General features: G+C 32.1%; 1 long non-coding RNA gene across 1 annotated transcript; it reads right to left on the bottom strand.

Annotated features, from left to right (window-relative positions):
* Window positions 1-7354: 7354 nt before the first annotated feature.
* LOC148167309 (uncharacterized) lies at window positions 7355-20669 on the bottom strand. Its single transcript, XR_015770870.1, has 2 exons — window positions 20605-20669; window positions 7355-7666 (listed from the first exon to the last, which is right to left on the bottom strand). It is a non-coding gene; the product is annotated as an uncharacterized LOC148167309 (long non-coding RNA).
* Window positions 20670-20760: the final 91 nt, after the last annotated feature.

The following is a 20760-nucleotide window of genomic DNA, read 5'->3' as shown; positions in this document are numbered from 1 at the left end:
TTATAATTTAATTAAATTCCTCAACTGCTCTGAATGTTTTATGCAGAGAGGAATAATATTGTATCGTTACCTTGTTTAGTTCAAAACCATTTTATAAATTATTTCATCCAAATTTTTCTATAGACTTTAATGAATGGAATTATATTGCGTGATTAAAACAGTTAGCAAATTGTGTGCGATTGTTATAAACCGATCCACACCTATCTCCCTCAAAGTATGTCCCCTAGAGACTATTTACAGTCAAGGACGGCCCTATTGGAGTTCATGGCGTTGTCTTACGGTACCACATGAATATACATGTAATCATTATGGTAAATGTTACGTCAGTAGTACAACTTCGACTACACTACACCATTGTTTTTATTTGCTTTTCTCCAAGTTGTTCCCGCTCAAAACTGAAACAATGAGAACATTTTTAATTTAAACTTAATTACTTTAAATGCTAATTTAGTCGTTTCCACATATTTCAAAGATTCTATAGAACTATTTCGGCGTGTAATTTTTTACAAACTGAATAAATTCGATTTCAATTTAACTGTCTCTTTATTAAAAGTCGAACGTAATAAACCAATGAATCGGGATAAGATCTAAAGCCTAATTGGATTTTTGAGACAGGATAAGCAAAACTTACCGAGCGCGCGTTTTAGAGTTTTATTAAACCTTTTCAACCGTTCTCTGCAAGGCTCATTTTTCTGATAGAAACAGCTCATTGAATTGTAGAATGAAACAGCGCAAGTTGAGTAACTTGATAAGTTTGATAACCAGGAAAAAGTCTCATTACGACTATTAAAAACTGATGTTCCTGACCGGCTTTTGTTCTGCATCGGGCAGCCCTTATAAACTTATTTCCTGCGTAATTGCTTGGGGTAAATACAGATTTATAGATTAGTCACATGGACATTAACAAATAGTGTATTATAAAGGGTTAACAAAGCCCGTTCATTATGTGGATGACATGTATAGAATAACAATCACATTTCCTGACTATCGTGTAAGGTATTGTTGTCATTTCAAATCCCTAAAAAACGTGGGAAATATGAATATTTTTTAGTCGTCCAAGCATGTTGTTTAAAAGCAATTTATACAGTCTGTGTTTAGTGCTGAAGTGCCAATCGTGAATCAATTAATTAATTGAAGCAATCAAACCGTCGACGTTTTTCCTATCGATAACAGCAAATAACTGAATCCATTTATCACACTAGAGCAAAGGGAGTGACATTAAAACTTGAACTCTCAACGTTTCAAATGAAATTTTAAATAAACAACAAACCCCAAAAAATGTTTTCCTTTGCTCGAACTTTTGATAGAAACACCAGACGATCGTACATGTACTTGGTTTGACGGAAAACCTACAACCCTTTTAAATAAACAACGCTTGTGCTTTATTGGGATTTTAGTCGCCAAAGGTTTCGGTCTCATATAAGCACTTCAGAAGGAGCTTCTTTATGAGTTCGTACACGAAAAGAGTTTAACGAGAATATTGAATAATTGAACGTGAATCTGCGTTAGTTCAGTCGCTCAAAAATGTGATGGCTGAAGCAAGAGCTTGTTTACAAGTCAAGACAATATTTAGTCGGTTTGTTTAGACGAGTTTTTATCGTTTGACTAATTTTGTATTTCGGTGAGTATACAGGTGCTGACGTACGAAGTAATATCTTCGTGCAAATTTATCAAATAAAGTCAGTTGTTGCGCGTGCAAACCAATCAGTTCTATTGTTTAACTGTAATAGATTTTGCAGACTAAGTCATTAATTTACATATAAAGACTGGTTTTCTTATAGCGACGAGGTGTCTTAACTGTTTGCTTTCAAAACACGCACAAGTCTGTCCACATTAAAAATACGAAGATAGTCATCTCTCATATTTGAACCCTGTAATTCTATACAAGAAATGAGGCAAGGGGTGCGCTCTATATGTTCTTTTGACTGAAAGGATATATCATTTTGTCGTAAGATAAATGGTGTAATTGTGAGGTTATTTGATGCTTGTCACGACACAACACACATAATTTATTTACTAATTTTTACTTTTGAAAAAGAAATCGTTAATATGAACCTACCTACACATTTTAATAATTTCTTGGAAATAAAAATCATTTTCTTGTTCGTCACGAACGTGCGTTTTACATACAAAGGTTCTAAATAATAGATATTTTCTTGATTTAATTGTGCTAAATTGTCCAGATTGTATTCCAGCGTTGATTACGAAACCCTTCATTTCGCTCTAATATCATGTCGCTAGTGATTAAAAACACACCGAGGTTCATAAACCCTAACTCGACCTGAATATACGAAATTTGATTCTAAATCCATAAATGCAAATCATTCATTTTCATATATTATTAACAACTCGGTACTTTCTGATCAAAAACGCGCTTTAACACGACAATCATGTTTACTAAAATTTCGGAAACAAATCCAGAAATAATACCACCACGGGGAATTTCAAGGTTCCACAAAAGTTATCCACGTTTATTACCCATATGCACCTAAATATATTTTTATTGTTGTTATTTCCACGTCCTAGACCCGCCGTCAAATAGACGCTTTTCATATCTCAATATCTTTATGGTTTTTCTTATCTGTCACCTTTTTCATTATTTTTGCAGATATGGTGTTTCGTAGAAAGTGACTCAGTTTTGACACTTTTTAACTTCTTTTTTCTTTTTAACTTAAGATCTAGAGGGGATTTTAGCTGCTAGATAAAAAAACCACATTCACCAAACTGTGTGTTGGTATTAGATTTCAAAAAATCGTTGGCAGAGTTAACATACACGTGTCATTCGGTTTTGTCACTGTATAAAAATATTCGACTATTTACCTAGATAATAATAATTAAGTAATACAGATATGCTCGGGAATGTTTATTTTTAAACACTACAATTAAAATGAATAAGAATATCAATTCGAATTTGTGATAATAGAAATGTGTTGTTGTCTCGAATACATTTACCAGGATTAAAATTTCAAATATGATGAAATTGCAGCAAAGCCTTACATTCTATTTTTACCAACTATTCATCCTTTATGTATTTTTAATGCATTGTTAGCTTTCCGTCAAAGTAAAAACAAGTTGAAAGTTTGAAGGAAGCAACAAATTCAGACTGTTGATATAACTTGGAAAAATCTCGAGGGCTTAGACTTGTCGGTCATTTTTCGCAGTCGTTTCTCCAGAATTCTGTCTTCTTAGATAAAGCATGTATCTTTTTGCTTGAGTGATTCCAAACAAACAATTTTATTAAATGCTGATATGTTTTTAATGTACGACATGTCAATTAAAAGATAAGAATGCAATAATAAAAGTAAATTCATTTTATCCCGCCGGTTTTTTTTAAATTTGCAGTTAATGGTTCTAATAAAACAAATTATTATTTAACAAAGTAACAAAGCTATTGAATTTGCTCTTTTCATAAATCATCCATCTGTGTCTTGTATGCACTAACACAACTACACGGATGGATGAACTACACTGCATGAAAATAATCTCGAAACCTTTTGAAGTTTTAATGAAAAAAATCGAAATAAACAGGACATCGTCTGCATAAAAAGAAAGGATTAAGCGTTGTAGAAAACCGTTCTTTTCTCTGATTTCATTATTGAATTTAATTTGTCAAAGCCGTATAGTTAAAACTTTGCGGGTTTGAGAAGTACACTACATGCAAATGCTAAAAAATACGGACTGGTGTAAAATCGTAAAAAAAAATCATCGAATTTTCGGGTTGGCTCCCACTCTCAATAATTCAATCAGTCTAACCATGCAATGTTAATTGTATTGATTGTGTCGAAAGTTCACATGTCGGAAGGACTTGGAGCATTCAAAATGTATGTTTGATTGGTTATTGTGGCTTAATCATAAAATAATCTTTCCTATAATCCTCCAGAAGATTGATGATTAAAAAACTCAAACTTAAAAAGTTGAAATTTTGCGCATTTGTATTGATGTGTATCGATTTTGCGGCACGAAATCCTCTCAATCAGAGTCGCGATTTTATTTTTACCTGACTGTAGTAACATCTGGTTTTAGATATCTTATTATAGCTATAAAAAAGGAAAAGCGGCCACATCTGGTCAGTAGTTTTTAACCACAAAATAAATACGAAATAAAGAAATTACAATAGATAAACACGTTCCTAATAAGTTTCATTTTCGAGTTGTATGCCTCTAAAGCAAATGTATTAAAATGTATCCACTTTATGCATATCCCGTCGAATCAATGCAGTGAAAAATTTATCCGGTTGATTTAAAAATGAGCTCGATAATCGGCCACAACGAGACAGGAAGTGCACTTATAATGTTGATATATATGAGTCATTACAAATGCAGTCTGTTCTGTTTAATGATTTAAAACTTGCACAATTTACTTTTTTATTAAAGTTTCCATTTACATGCATCAACTTATTAACAATATTGTCTTATTTTTATACGGTGTACAAGACAGGAAAAGTTTTATTATGAACGGTAATAAACGGCTACGTACAGTCATCCACTGTTTAACAACAGTGGCGTACCCAACAGTGATAATGGTGTGACACCATTCCCCATTTTTATTATTAAAAACATGAAGAAACTTGAAGAAGAAAATGTGGTGTTTCGGCCTTTCATGGGATCCACCTTTTTCTAATTCTAATCTAGCGCGGTGTCATCGTTTATTGATCATCTTCCTTTCCCCTCTTGTCGCAACAGACTTCATGAAATTAGCCGCACATGTTTTGTAATCGTGTTTATCGTAATTCATTTATAATAATTAATCAAACACCGCCAAGTTGTTCGTGTGAGTTTTGATTGTAATGAATATTGATGACTTAAATTAAGTAATGTACTCTAAGTCACACCTGATTTCGTTTTCGCGAATCCTTTATTTTGATCGATTATTTATCAAATATGACTCAGTATTTGATTAAAATTTTGTAACCTCGTTTTTTTTACAAAAGTGAAATTCCATTTTTTAAGTGGAAAAAGCAATGCTCTAGGCTGTTTTATCACGCTAGTAAACACACCTTGCGATCAGATCCAGTAGCAATAGCTAGCCAGTTGATTTTATAATGTTAAATGAAGGAGGTACGCTACTGGTACTCGTGCAAACGTCACTGACCGTTTATACTGTACTTTATGATACTTTTTATAAGTGTGATTTTCATATTGTATTATAACGTGACCCATTAATATAGAGAGGACGATCTATATATTTTGCTACTCTCAAGAGCAAGTTATAGACCATTTTGCTCCACAAATTTTAAAGGTTAAGCTCGTGTTACCTAACTCGTCAACCCACTCAATGGTTGGTCTTGATTCCTCTTAAGGCATATAGAATTGCAGATCTTTTGAATGATTAGACCCGGTTTAGCATTTATAATTACAATAGTTGCCAATATCTCATTTATTTGTAATGTAATGTATGCAGAATTTCACGTGGATTCCAAACCTATTTTCAGAATCGATTGATATTTTGGTATGCACAATTTGCAAAAGAAATTGTAGGCATTTTAGAAGCTTAGTATCTCCGGAACTAGAACAAATTTCTTCAATGTAGAAAATTATTAATAATATTTTTTTACTTCTCTTTAAGGATATTAACAATTTATAATTTTCTTCCAGAATTATGCTCAATGTATTTTTTTATACATGTTCTGCTTAAAATCCGTCAAGTCGGTTTAGCAACTTTTATAACGTAACAAAAATTCAAGAAGAATAAAACCAAAAAACGTAAATTATTTGAAATTCCGGCATTTTGGAGCGTAACATCTCCTAAACTAGGACAAATTTCTTCAATCTACAAAATTTTAGGTTCCTCAAAGATAAATATTTCTAAAATTTGTCTCTTTTGGTCCACAATTTTGTAATTGGGTACGAATAATTTTTTAATAAAAATAATATTTTTTACTTCTCTTCATTCTTGTGAGGAGAATGTTAATTTTCTTCCATAATAATGCTGAATGTACATGTTTTGTTTAAAACCGTCAAGCCGGTTTAGCATATTTCATAACTTAACAAAAATCCTAGGAGGATAAGCACATACTCCTTACAAGCTGGCAGCTTTTTTAAATTGCATTGGAATACTGCGGAAAGAAATTTTGCAGAGGTTCGCATACCAATAAAAATGCAGATATTCGTGTGAGAAATATTTAAATTTTACAATAGGGATTGTGGTTGGATGTAAACTATCTGTGTTTCAAGAGACATTTGAAAAGTGTTTTGATAGCAAGAAAATATGCCCATGTTCTGTGGATCTTTCCAATTCGTAAAATTTGACAAATTTTTCTTATTTCCTGATTCAATATTCTGAATCCTATGGACTCTTTTACATTCTAGATATGTAGTCTATTTGTAACATATGAAGGCAATATGTATTTTTTTTTATAAAAGTCCGCTCTTCGGTAATTACTTGTATCCTAACTGCTCTGAACCTCCAATAGACTTAGAATTTTATAGCTTCCAAGTTGGCTCGAGTTGCTCGATTTATCATCTGCATTACTAAAATTTGCATTTTGCACGTTTGTAAGAGATTGGACAAGTTTTCCCGGAAATTCATTATGATCAAAAAGTTGCGTTTTAGAAATGGTATTGGCATACTTTGTTAATGTCGACTCCAGGAAATAAATACGATTTGTTACTTCTAGCTGTAAAAATCCGATTACATTTTAAAAAAATTTTCTACTTCATCCGCTTTGAAGTAAAAAGTTTTTAGGATATCATAAAAAATATATACACTGGAAATTGCTATTGGAAATTTAGCTCGCCTCTAATAACGAGGGGGAAGTCCGGATTTGACATGAGCTGAGGTAAGATAGAACGGACTAAGATTAGAGGGTGAAAAGGAGCGTGGTTTTTGTCAAAGGCAAAGTGTCGTAAATTCCGTCTAATACATTTTTAATTGTGAGCTTTAAAATGTACCTAATTTTGGCGTCTATATTTCCCGTATCTTTAGTCATTTAGTTATTACAACTGAGTTGGCATTACCACAACTTTCTCTCTTGAATGGCTCAAACGCCCTTCGATTGAGTTTGGTCATCGTGGAAACCGACTCCTACAGGTGTCTATTTATTTTATTTTATCAATAAATTGAGATAACAACAAAGCTTCATGATCAAAACTTTCTAGTATTAATACCGCCCACTGGCGCCAAAATTTGACGTTATTAAAACCGTATTTTGGAAGGTTTTATGTAATCGCCACATTGTTGGTGTTTCTAAAAATACAATGTACCGAAATTTTGAAAATAAAACACATTAAGATGGGAAGATCAAAGTGGGGAAAACGTAAGCGAAGATTTTAAAAAACATGAGTTTGTTAAATATGTTTATTTTGGTTTAACACCGCTCAGTTTAGCGAGGAGGTTTTTAGTGAAACTAGCTCATTATCAACTTCTTATGTTATGTAAAGTTATTTATTAAAATCATGTGGGCTCAAATTTCGTAAATTGTTTTAGAGTGCATTACAAAATAGACACGCGTTAACGCCCACACTTGTTGTCTCTGACAGCAATTTATTCTACTTATCACCAATTGGAAGTTTCATTTTCAGAAAAGTTATAAATACGGCATGACACATTATGCATAACTCTGATTGCACGCACATGGATTTGACAGAATATTTTTCTTGTCTTTTCTCAAACTTCTCAATGAAATCTCTCACGTCACAAGCATTCTGACCTTTTCCTAATGTGCAATCTGAAACAGAAGAAACTTCAATTAAAATTATTGATTGTTGTTTATAAATTCGCGTCTTCTTTAGACAGTTGCAAGCAACAAATCATTCGATAACGTATCGGTTAAAAATATTACAAGGTTTTGCAAATATGTGAACGTCCTATTTCCGATTTATACAGACAATACAGTTCGAACGTGCTTAATTTACGATCAATGATTTCATGCCGAAACATGACTAGGATTTTTTAAATGCATCGGAAAATTTAACGACTAAAATATTAATTTTAAATTCAATATTCATAAAGTCTAATTAATGATTATCAATAACGACGACGACGATAAATTACATTTTACATTGCATTACCCGTCCATTGCTCGGAGTCATTTTCTAAAATAGAAATTGATCTAGTTAATCCGATGTGTCTGGAACTTTTGCTAAAGCATAATTAAACGATTTCAAATTATTCCATTGCATAAATGTTCAATAATTCCCTAATCAAATGACAATTAGCGAACCATTACAAAGAGTCGTAACGGAGTTATTGCAACAAATTTAGAAAATGGCACATTATGAAAAATATATTTCAAAACACTTCACATGCTTAAATGAACTCAAAAATCATTTTTTTCTGAACAGGTACCCATATAATATTATTTTATAATATAAATATTTACCGAACAGCTAGTCTACACATAATCACGAGTCTACCTTCTATACCAAAATAGGACTAGCGTTGAAGATAATTTTCTTATCAGCCGTGTGACTTATGATAATAATGCATTAGGTGCATAAATAATTTCAACGTTAAGATAAAAAGGTTTCAGTACAAATACATAGTCGATCTATAATAACGAAATTTATTTAACCGATGACTCCTAATCAGATCGTTTTAAGTTATTAATTTTATTTTTAGCCTCGTGTTTTATATACCGCACTCAGCGGGGGATACATTTTCTCTGACTGCTGCATCTTGGATTTTAAACAAACAAAGCAGCTTAAACTGAAGTAAATTCAATTTTATCTTGACTGATAAATAATTCCTAGATTCGAAAATCGATCATTTTCGCGCTGTTGTCTATCGAAAAAAATATTGTCATTTATTATTAGCACGTTCCGCTTGAACATATGCTGTGATATTCCAGTGATCGTTTCAATTAAATGTTATGGATGGATTATGTTCACATTTTCCGATTGACACCCAATGCGTAAATTTAGAAAATCTGGAGGAATTTATTAATATGTTTGTTTTTTCACACTCACTTCTGAATTCAAAATAAACATTGATCAGTGTGTGTTTTTAATTAGTAATTCCTTGAAATGTCGCTCCGTGCTAATGCTCCTTGCAAGTATAAGAAAATAGAACACAAAGGCTGCTGCACAAAAAGCCGCACAGTTCAAGAATAAATTAAAATTTATCAAGATTCGCAGCAGTTGTACTGCAACTTCCTTTATAAAATTAAGTACTTACGTTTTTATTTTAACTTGTTGCGTCATTTGTTGTTACTTAATTTATATCAGATTTCTTAAGTGAGTCTGTATTGTTCAAAATGTCGACACAAACAACAAATGGGACGTCAATTCTGTTTACTTTACTGTTTATTTGTGGCCTAATATTATAAATGTATTAGTTAATTTGTAACTTGGCAAGGATGCACTGGGTCAAGGGAAGAAAAAAAAATTCAAAATCAATTTGTGTTCACTTTGTCACAAAGCAACTCACTGTCGTAAAGTATACTAATTTGTTGAAATCATTTCAGGCTTATTTGGCTTTAGGAATTGCGGTATAAAATTATAACAAAATATTTCTATTTTTTTTAAATAAAAGCTGTAAGTATTCTGCATGGGCCCAATTTTCCAGTTTATGCTTAATTGTTTTCTCTATTTTATCTAATTAAATTAAAAAAATATTTTTTTTTTGATTTCCTCAAAAATTAGGTCAATTTGCTCTTACATTTTCTGAAATTCAAAAATTTATTTTTTTTGAAAAAAAGTTTCCGATAAATACTTTAGTCGATATTTCTCTTATTTTTGGAGCAAACTGAAGTTATAAGGTATTTATTTTAAGCAGAATCCAAAACTGTGCTAATTTTTTACGTACGTCAACAAATGACTGAGTTAAGCTCAATTAAAATTTCAAGTTGTCGCTAAAATTTTGAAGGTTCGGAAATAGCGGTGCCCTATATCGACAGATAGAAATGAGTTTTCGCTATGGTTTTTATCGCCTTTTGCTTGCTCTTACATTTCCCGAAATTCGAAAATTTAATTTAAAAAAAAATACCGACTAAAAGTATTTAAATATATTTTCATCAATATCTAAGTTATAGGGTACTTACTCATTTTACGCAGAAAACCTCAAATGGGTCTTATTATAACTTTTACGCTATATTTTTGTGCTGTTTTCCATTTTACTTTTTCGTTTTTCAAATAGAATTCCTTTAAAATGAAACGTTTACTGTGTCGAAGACTGTCAGTCAAGCTCAGTTTTGAACCTCCCAAATATAATCGATGTGGTTCGATCACGAGCGACGTAATTTTATTATTAATCGTTATAAAAATTTTTGTTGCTATTCCAGAGATACTAGGTCGATCATAACTTTTTCAATCACTGAATTCTTTCCCAAATTAGAAAAATTACTGTACGAATAGAGCGTTCCTGTTCCAAACATTATTTATTTGTGTTCATTTGCCCTCTTGAAAATCCTTGGTGTCGAGCCCAGTGGTGCTCAATTTTATGATGAAATTTATAAATTTTTCATCATCTGTGTGAAGAAACGAAATATAAAACAGTCGGAATTATCAACAGAGTGGTAAAAAGCTGTCAAAAGCACACATGCTCACAGACATTTCTTCTAGACAAACTTTTCAATTTTTCCTAGTTAGTACAAGTTCTCTGTATAATTAGATGCATAACTGAACGAGGTCACAAGTGCACTATCAATTATATGACAACGAACAACTTCTTAAAGCCCACTCATTGTCTTATTCATTTCTATAAACTGCCCTAATTACATTAAAAGTGAAATTAAATCACTCTGAAAAACAGACGTTTTTTTTATTGTACAAAAGCCTGTCTAGAATTATTAAAAAATACGTTTTGATTTTTCTTTGCCGGCGCAACTTCGCGTAGCATTGCCGCTAGTCAACTTGAAATCGCTGGTCCCCAAACTTATTCCCGATACATATTTCCTCCTTTTTGATGTTTGATTGAATATCCGCTTCCGCCTCTGTGTTATTTATAGGGTTTAAAGTGACGTTCGGTTGGTTTTGTGTTTTTGATTTCTACCCTTAGTAGCTTGTAAATTACTGTTAATACGTAAATATTTTTCCGTATTTACAAGACTATTTCGTTTTATTGATTTATGCTTCCCTTAACGTGACTTATTGCTAAACAAATAAGAGTTTGTTTGGTGTTTTGTTATATAATCAAAAGCATCTGAAGACGCAAAAAGGGATTGAAATCCTACAAAGACAGACACGTAATACAATAGCAAAAGAAAGACATAATAGAACAGTGAAATATACATTTGTTGTGTTATGATGGGATTATTTCCACGTTTGGTAATCCTGCTTACAATAAACACGTAGATTATGGAGTTGTGTTGATACATATTTCAGGAATTACTAGTTGAAACGATAAGAAACGACAATAAAGACGTGTAATCAAATTTTTAAGGACAAATGCACAATTTCAGGTATCTTCCATTTTCATGCACATCAAGGTGAGCTCGACCTTATACAGAATTGTTACCACATTCTGTTCCTTGTTGTAAAAACAAAGTTATTGACGTGAATCCACAAAACAATGACATAAAAAAGGATATTTTAACGGATGCTCAGTTAATTTATGACACAATGATTTATTTCACTTCAGGAACTTGCAAAGGGATCTCTGGTTTGTGCGTTTTTATTGCGCCATATAAATTCGGACATGATGTACTGCTAAATTCACAGTTTGCAAAAACCTCGACGCACAAGTTTTCCCCAGCAAAAACTAAATAGAGATTATTGTTACCAAAATAAATTTCATTTATTTACCGCGCTTTAATCGAAATTTCACGGAAACTAGATAATTTTAAACTGTGTGGAAGTACCGATAAGATTTGTACTACGTACTTGACTATTTTAAAAATCGTTTTAATAAGTTGATAAAAATTATCTATTTCTGATTTTTTTAAGAACTGCCTTGAACATCGCTCACAAAGGCCCAATATTCCGATAAGAAGTGCCATTGTCGAAAGAACAAAACATGTCATAAAACCATAAATTCTGAACCGATGATTCACGAGCTTACATACCAAGCAAGCTCGACCGAAAAACATTTTTGGGGTTGTTCTCTTCGCTACAAAAACTAGAATATACAGACGAAGTACAATAAGTAATTTGGACCATGTCGCCGTCGTGCCGGTAAAAGATTTTATGTTTAGTATGTTCCGCGTATTTGACTCAATAACGCGATAAATGAAATTGCATGCGCAAACCAATAACTTCTTCTTCGATGAATATTTCGCAAATTGGAGAAACCCATTTTTTTTGTTTTTTCGTGCTTTTGAAGAGCTTATAAGAAGTTTTTAAATAAGAAAATACGTTATTTTCTCTGGTAAATTCTTCGCGGTACGATCAAACTTTTATAAGAGCTTATGCATGCAGAAAATATTTACTTTATGAACTCCAAGTACAACAAATCTTTCCACGTAGATGCAGGAAACAACGCTGAGATAAGTGCATAAATGTAGTGGTGAACGCTGGGGATTATCCTGAAATATTAATATCATTTTCACCTCTGAAATTCTCTTCTTATTACTTCCAGTGCACTTAAAATTTTGTCTAAATAGAAAATAGAAAACTCTTTGGGTTCTCTCCAGAAAGGCATAAAAAAGAAGCGAAAATGTAAAATTACAAGACGCGAATTTCTGTATATCTTGCACCTCCTTGGATCGAAACAATCAAAATAAACCTGTGACGTTTTTGTGTATTTTAATTTGTTTTATAATTAGAAGATTCTTTCGAGCGAACGACAAAAATCGCGAGAAAATAAAACGTATTTTTATTCCTCTTTTGGATGCCGCCAAATAAAGCAAGGTATTAAAACAAATTATTTCGAATAGCTCACATCAAAACAGATTAAGTAGATAAGTTTTATCACAAAATAAAACCATAAGTAAAAGAAACGAGCTCATGCGGGCTCAGACATAAAAATTCGTCGCAAACATGTGCAGTTACTGGCAGTTACGCTAGAGCAGCTGATGCAAATTTTGACGAAAGTGACAAAAAAATGTCATTAGATTTCCCATCTACAATTGCCACACGAGTTTTTCTTGAATGGTGACAAAATAATTCGTGGCTGACTAATAATTATAAAGACAATGAGTGACAAAGTATTGTCGTTCTAGGTAATTATCAACTTTTTAGCATTGTTGGCCAAGCAAATATTTAACAGTGTCGGATAACACTTTAGATTGTTGTAGTTGCGGCAGTGAGCATGAACGATGATTTATTTTTACCAAACTATTTTTGACAAATAGTTAAATTTATATGGTGGACGCGGTATAAATAGATGACAATAAAATTTTGCTGAATCACAGAATCTTCGAATTTGGTTGCAATCGGATAATAATTATAGCCTCAAGCCATGGCAAATTGTACTAAAATATGAATAACGGTCGTGTTACGGTAAAATCTACATTTAAACATTTTTTATATAAATATAAACACGCTACGTCACTTTTGCGAAAAAACGTTAGTTTTATTTCAATAATGTCGGCGAGTTGTGCCCCACCAATGACTCAACTTTTACACAGTAAATCACTTCAATTATATCTGAATTGAATAATCGGAATGAGAGGTATCACCGTGTTGAATTTGTTCAATAACAAACGGAAGTTAGCCGACCTTACCCTACTAAACAACATTCACGAATCTAAAAACAGTTATGCGTGCTCAACTCTCCGTAACGTCGAGCGCATTTTCATTTAAATTGCACACTATCTAAAAACAAATGGAAATGGTGCCATTATAATGTCGTTAGGGAAAAATCCTTTAATTATAAATATTTAGGAATCAATTCGATTTTCCTCAACCATTGTGGTTTTTCTTTCAACGCAATGGCAGAATGAGAAAACTACACTTTTTGTTCAGGTTTCCTTTTTACGCTTTCCAAAAAAAAAGAATGAGAAACCTGCAATGAAAATGTCTCGAAAAATATCAGAAATAAAATGTAAACGTGGTAAACCGAGATAATTATGAATTGTTCCTACCCGTGCATTAAAAATGTATAATAATCTTGATGTATACAATACAATAGCTATGACTGTTCTGGTCATTATTACTTCCCAACCAGAATACGGTTAAGTGGAAAATCCGTAGTTGGTTTCAAACATGCAACATTTGTTTTATGAAATCCTAAAATTAAGACGGTTATTTATACGTACATCTCACTTAATTGCTTCAAGATTTATAGTTCCGACTTCCGGGCGAAGATTCTCATCGATTCTGTGTTCGCATTATTCGGATAAAAATCAAGTTAATACCGTTAAACTTTTATTTGTCACATATATCTAATAAACGTTAAAAAATTTTCTGCATCCATTGTAGCGAAACCAATTTCTAATATATGATTTCTTGATGAAAATTGTATTTGCCGATATTTCATGCAACCGTAAAGAGTCAGAGAAACATAAAATCGATACATTCGCGGTTTCAACAGCAAAATATTATTGCTAGAATTAGTTGCGGAGATGTAATTTTCATTATTGAAAACAGTCATTAGAAAGCCGAGCTTTGACATAAATAGAAATTGGAAGCTGCATGTAGAAATTTTGATAGTTTCGTAGTGCAGTAATAAAAATAAGATGAACAAGAAGAACAATAAAAAAAAACCAACAGCCATTACCGTTAGCGCAAAAACTGTAATAACAGGTGGAAGTGGGGCTGGCTGTTTCGTGCTCATTAAACCACAGGTAAATCCATATTCTCTATATTTAGGAATAACACAAGTTCCAACTACCGTGAGAAAAAACTTAGCATTCATTGAATTTTTCCGCACTCATTTAGAGCTCGGAGATGTGAATCTACAGAAATGGTGTAAGTTGGAATTTTTCGAATCATTAATGAAACCATCAATCAAGCACAAAGCAAAAACTATTAGTAAAGTACTTGGTAATTAAGTTATTTTCGATACAAAGCCAAGCAGACGTTTCGATTATATGTAACAGAACTTCTTGGAACCTATAAATGCAGCAATTTCCATTTTATAGTTTAAGATTGATGTTATCATCCATGATCGAAGACGTCCTCTGTCATTACCATCGAACTCAAGTTGTATAAACTTTGCCACTTTAACGCTTGAATCGTAAAATGCAGGTGAAGTTTTCACATAATATTAAACTAATATTTTACAGAATTTTTAAAACTTTTAAATTGCATCGTTCAATCAAATGAAGTTTCTGAACCACACAACAATCTAATAAGTAATAAAATATTACTGACTTATTCCGAAATTTCATCTTATCGTTTAATCAGTTTGAGGCGACCGATAATTCATCACTCGTTCCACTTTGAAGTTCATTATAGACAGCAAATGAAAATTAATATTGTATTAGTCTCCAATACTGCTCCGATAAAAGCATTATAATAATGGTTTTGAAGTACTACCGTCTGCTAATCGTTCGTAATTGCATTTTCAAGCCAAGTAACGTAATTATCTTGGAAAATAAGTAAATTATCGATATCTGGCAAATCAACAAAGTTTTCCCTGTCGTCGTTTTCATCTGCTTCTATCTCTGAGTTACAACTATTTGTCTACTGTTTGCTTTCACTTTTATCGGTTTCAAACAAAAGAAAACTCTTTCAAACCAATCTTCTCGCACCTTCTAAATCAGTAAAACGTATTATACTCTATCAACTTTCCCGATGATAGCGACTATTGTACGATTTTAACGGTCAGCTTCCCATGATTGTAAGCCTAAATATTATCATCCATTTCCGGAGTGCCAGCAACAATTTCGGTCATTTGGAATTTAGTGGTCAATAATCACAACGCCATGAAGCATCATTGTCTATTGAAAGCAGAGGATGTAATCAGCTTCTCTAAAACCTCTAATTAGGTCGTATTTTGGATTTTTGGTTTACCACTATTTCATCAATCAAGAACTAATCGCGTGCTCGATTCAATAAAAGGATTTACTTTAACGAGGGATTAAGACAAAAACGTGACCATCAATTTATGTAAGTCGCAGTTTATGAACATTTAATTCTTTTTATGTTCGGAAACATTGATAGAGAAAGTTAGGCTTCTGATGTGTTAATATTCAGAAGAAAAAACGTTTTCATTCTCGGTGTTATAAATCAATTTCGCGATTCGGTAACACACTGTTTTATAGTTCGAAGTAAAAATAAGAAGGCGTTAAAATCAGCCGTAAAATGAAGTAATAACGTTAAATATATACACTTATAATTGTTATGCTTCACGAAGGAAAATGCCCACGTTCTATTTTACTTGTAAATTATTATGAAATTGTAAGGAGGTAAGAAGTCATTCTTCAAATACTTTAATGGTTTACAATCAATAGGAAACTTTCGTTGATAAGACAACAATTAAACTTCAGAAGTACCACCACAAAACCACATCCTGTTTCAGAAAATTACAAAATAATGATACGGAATAGAGAAAGAAGACCACTCCAGAGTTTTAATTTTCATATATCATATAAAGCCGTCAAAATAATACCACAAGAAAGGATTTGCTGCATTGCTTGGTTTGTACCGGGACTTCTAAACGAATGTTTCCTTTGCTAGAATCCTTAAACCGCAATCCAATCTCAAATGGATAACGCTCATCGCAAAATACACGTTCCGTTGTCTGAAAACACATTTGAGAAAATCGTTGCCATAATTGGAGGTAATGGACAGGTGCCAAAAGGAGGGTTAAGAGCGGAGTTTATGAAAAGGACCAATAAATTCATTAAACACGTTTAAACTTTAAAGTCTTTGCAGTTTATAGTTGATAGATACATAGAAATCCAAGAACAATTAAGAGAATCCAAAGTGTCTCTTAAAGAGACCTTCAGAATATAAATAATACAGTGGAATATCATATTTATCTGATTGTTTTTAGTAATTATACTTGCTACTTGGCTTTCTTTTAAAGGATATAAATGGTATTTGTGTGGGTTGTCCCTAAGAAAAATAATAAAGTCATTTGTTTCTCTCTAGAAAATTTATTATATTGATAAAACAAAACAGAAGTGTGTTCAATCAGTTAAAAAAAAATAATTATAAAAATAAAATATAGTTTTACGTTAAAAATCCAAAATGCATTTTTTGTTCGTTTCCTTTTTGTTATCAAATGGGAAATAACTGCAACCCAAAAATAATAGTCAGCGAAGTTTTCCAGCTACAGACTTCAGAGACCAAGATGAACCCTTGACTTATCTGAATTGTCGATTTTAATGCCGAAATAGGTTTCATATGCTTCCCAAAATTTCGCCGCAGGAATGAAAACGAAAATGAAACAAGCTTTTTGGAGCACTTACCCGTAGATTTTCACAGGTCAATTTTAGTGGGGGGGGACATACAACACACGTAAATTATACCTTTTTACAGTCAACCCCTCTCTAAGGGCAACAATTGGGGTATAATCCTATATAAGGAGTGGAAATCTTCCCCCAAAAATTGAAAATTACAAGAACAATATCTAACAAGAAGGACAAACCAAAGTGAATAGTTTAATACAAATCAACTTTTTCTTCATACAAAAGCCATTTGTCTTATGGTTTCAGAGAATAAGTATGCATTTGCATTTCGAAGTATGTAATGGTTTATTTTACGTATTTCATTGATTTTATTGTTTTTTATTCCAATTTTTCAATATAAGTATGGGACATTGCATTTTCTTGGAAAAGCCTGTTATAAACTTTACGGTGATCATGCATTTATTTGATCCAAATTCCTAATTTAAAAAAAAAACTATTTTAATAAATGAAGGGTCCAGCATAAATTTTACAAGGGAGCCGGAAAAGATTTCAAAAAATTATTAAAAATTAATTTAATAACAATAATGAAAAACTTATATTTAAACGAGCTGCCTTTGGAGTTGTATTGCAATTTATAGCAATAACATGTTTTAAGTGAAAATCCGAAAATTACATATGTCACTTATCTTTTACGCCCAAGCCCTTTAAATGTTGAAAGGGTTCCCCTACAACACTTCTACAATTATACAAATTTTGTTTGAAATCATCTCGTACATTTTGAAGTATCTCAGGGGTTATGCATCGACATTGATTTATAATTCGTTTTTAATTATTTTTTATATGGGGTTGAAACAAAAAAAAATGTCTACCACCGTAAAGCTCTTCAATAGACCTTTCAAAAACAGTATCTATCTTTAAACGTTAAGAGATTAATTTCACCCCTCACAGGGGGTTGACTGTAAAAAGGCATAATTACGTGTGTTCTATGTCCCCCTAACAACTAAAATTGATCTGTCTCAGCGTTTTTTTTTGAAAATCTACGGGGAAGTGCTCCAAAACGCCTGTTTGGTTTTTGTTGGCCCACCCTAAATAACAACTCCCTACGTAGCAAAATAGATCCGAAAACAATTTACACTGTCGTCTTGTGCTTACTTTTTAATTTTCAATGAGAAAAATAGCGAAAACAATTTTTTTTAAATAATTTTTCTCTCTTAAAATAACGACAGTTCGACAGAACACACCAAAGGCGTCAGGCTTTAACGATAAATATAAAAAAGTAACGTATTTTTTTGTTGTTACATAGTGTAATTAAAGAAAATAGATCATCTAGAAAATGAAGTTTTTCAGATGTAAAGAGAATTTGAACAATAAAGCTTTTGAGTTTATAAGTTCATCGATCTCAAAAAGAATAGTTAAATATAGCAAAGATAGCTAAAGAACGCAAAAGATGCAAAGCTCGAGAAAATCTAGAGAAACTCAGAGGTTTAAAAAGTAAAAATGAAATGAAAATCGATGTCTGGTCATGTTACTAAACCGTACATTAAAAAAATGTCATTGTTAATTATGTATATGATATCAATTTGTGTAATTGTTTGCTTCATTTCACAGTTGCCTAATCTACAGAATAGGCAATATTGTTGCTGATTTACCCAAACGTAAAATACATACTCACTTCGCTTATAATAAAAATGCAAACATATCTTTCACAAAATATATGAGTCGTAATTCGTTATCTGAAATATTTTAATCGAGATCGTTGCTACATACAGTCTCGTAAATGGGAATTCATAGAACTCTTGCTGACATTTTAAAATTACATTCGGAATTAATCGGAATCCACAATGTTTTTATGAAAGAAATTTCAACAATTTCTTACGAATCCGATAATTTAAAAATTCCGTCGAGGATTGAGTCATTGTATAATAAATCTAATATTTAATCACTGACTAAAGTTAAAGTAAAAACCGAAGATCCATCCAAGACTACATGTCTTGAGATTATATTGTTATTGCTTTATAAACTTGATAATGTTTCATAGTAAAAGTGTATGTATAAATTATACCGCTGACACTGTCACTATTATCAAGAGACTACTTTATTTCATGTAGTGAGATAGTGAGCGTTGCTTGCCTCGAAAAACGAAACTCGATGTGATTGGATATTTCACAAGTTTAAATTAACGAAAAACACTCGAAACACGTCATTCATAAGACACAGATACGTTACATAATTCCAGATAATTTTAAAAACCACAATTACTCAATTTTCAAATTTTTAGAAACTACAACTCTAAAACCTAGTTAACAAAAAATCTAAGGCAATTAAGTCAACTATGTAGTCCACCTGTACAAAAAGTTCGTTTCCGCTGACATGACTCATGTTTGTAATTTCTCTTCTTCATATTAAGGCTAGTCGTGCATTTACTAGCACATACATAGTCTAGTTGACGCAACGAAAAAATTTCGGCAACTTGTTTAAACATGTCAGGGAGCACTAACAAGTTTTACGTCACGGAGATGAATATTACGCCAGTTTTTGGACATACAATAAGTTTGGAGTTTCTAAGATCATGAAAATTTTTTAATGCCAAATTTTTTGTCCTTCATCACCTTATTTATTTGCGAATATCATCAAAGGCATGGGAAACGTTTTCCTTGTCGGTTACGATTCATTGTCATTTATCATTATCGTCACCACAAAGGAGATTCTAATCATCACTTCGTGTACAGAAGAAAGAAATATTTTGTTATTACGAGTTCACAAGAAGTATATAATTTTTTTATGTGTTTATGAACTGTTTTTTAAATTTCAGTTCCCCTTAATCATATAAACACTTGACTGTCTCGAAACGCTACTTTTACATATGAATGTTTTTAAAGACCTTTTTTCCAAATATCATTACTGTTATTGTTATTATCTCAAACAATGCGCGTTGGGCAAAGGTTGAAATTACTGTTATCAAACCAGACAACCCGCACATTTTTAAAGCGTAAATAAAAATTCATTTTATTGGAGTGCAAGTAATATAGGTAATGATAATGAGTAATACTAATGACAACGGCTGAAATTTGCATTATATACTGATATCGTTACATTTAATAAAAAACTGCGAATTTTAAGTCGGTCGCATATCCAACAGAGAGAATTATAAATTAAAGTGGACATTTTGCAAATCAATTATAACTTTATGCCTTTTTTGTTGAATTTGCGAAATGCCCAGGCCCAGTAATGTAAACTAGACAGACAACAGATTGCCTGGGCATTCAACATAATGCAGTAAATTTTTGTGAGTTTTATTGAAACCGAGAAATTTGAACAATCTGTTACCGCAGTTAATTAAACCTGTGATATTGGATTTTCGGGGATGAGCGTGCATTGGAAATTATCTTTGATGTAATAAAAAGTAGCCGACAGCTCTAATGTTAATAATAGAATTAAGCCGGCAATTTCCTTTAGACTTGTTTTGTAATGTTGAAATTCATACTTACCGAAATTCTGAAGGATGATGAAGGTGGAAGACACTGTCATCGATGTAACACTGTTGTTCTTTTGCAGATTATTGAATAATTGAAGTTAGATAGCCTACACAAGTACTGAGATGGAATGTATGTGACACCTGTGAGTGTGACTGAAATAAAACAAGG

This window comes from Gnatocerus cornutus, chromosome 10 (genome assembly GCF_029298725.1).
Source record: "Gnatocerus cornutus isolate USDA-ARS CGAHR chromosome 10, icGnaCorn1.1, whole genome shotgun sequence".
NCBI classification, from domain to species: Eukaryota; Metazoa; Arthropoda; class Insecta; order Coleoptera; family Tenebrionidae; genus Gnatocerus; species Gnatocerus cornutus.
Note: the sequence above shows the minus strand (reverse complement) of the source record. Positions and strands in the feature narration are given on the sequence as shown.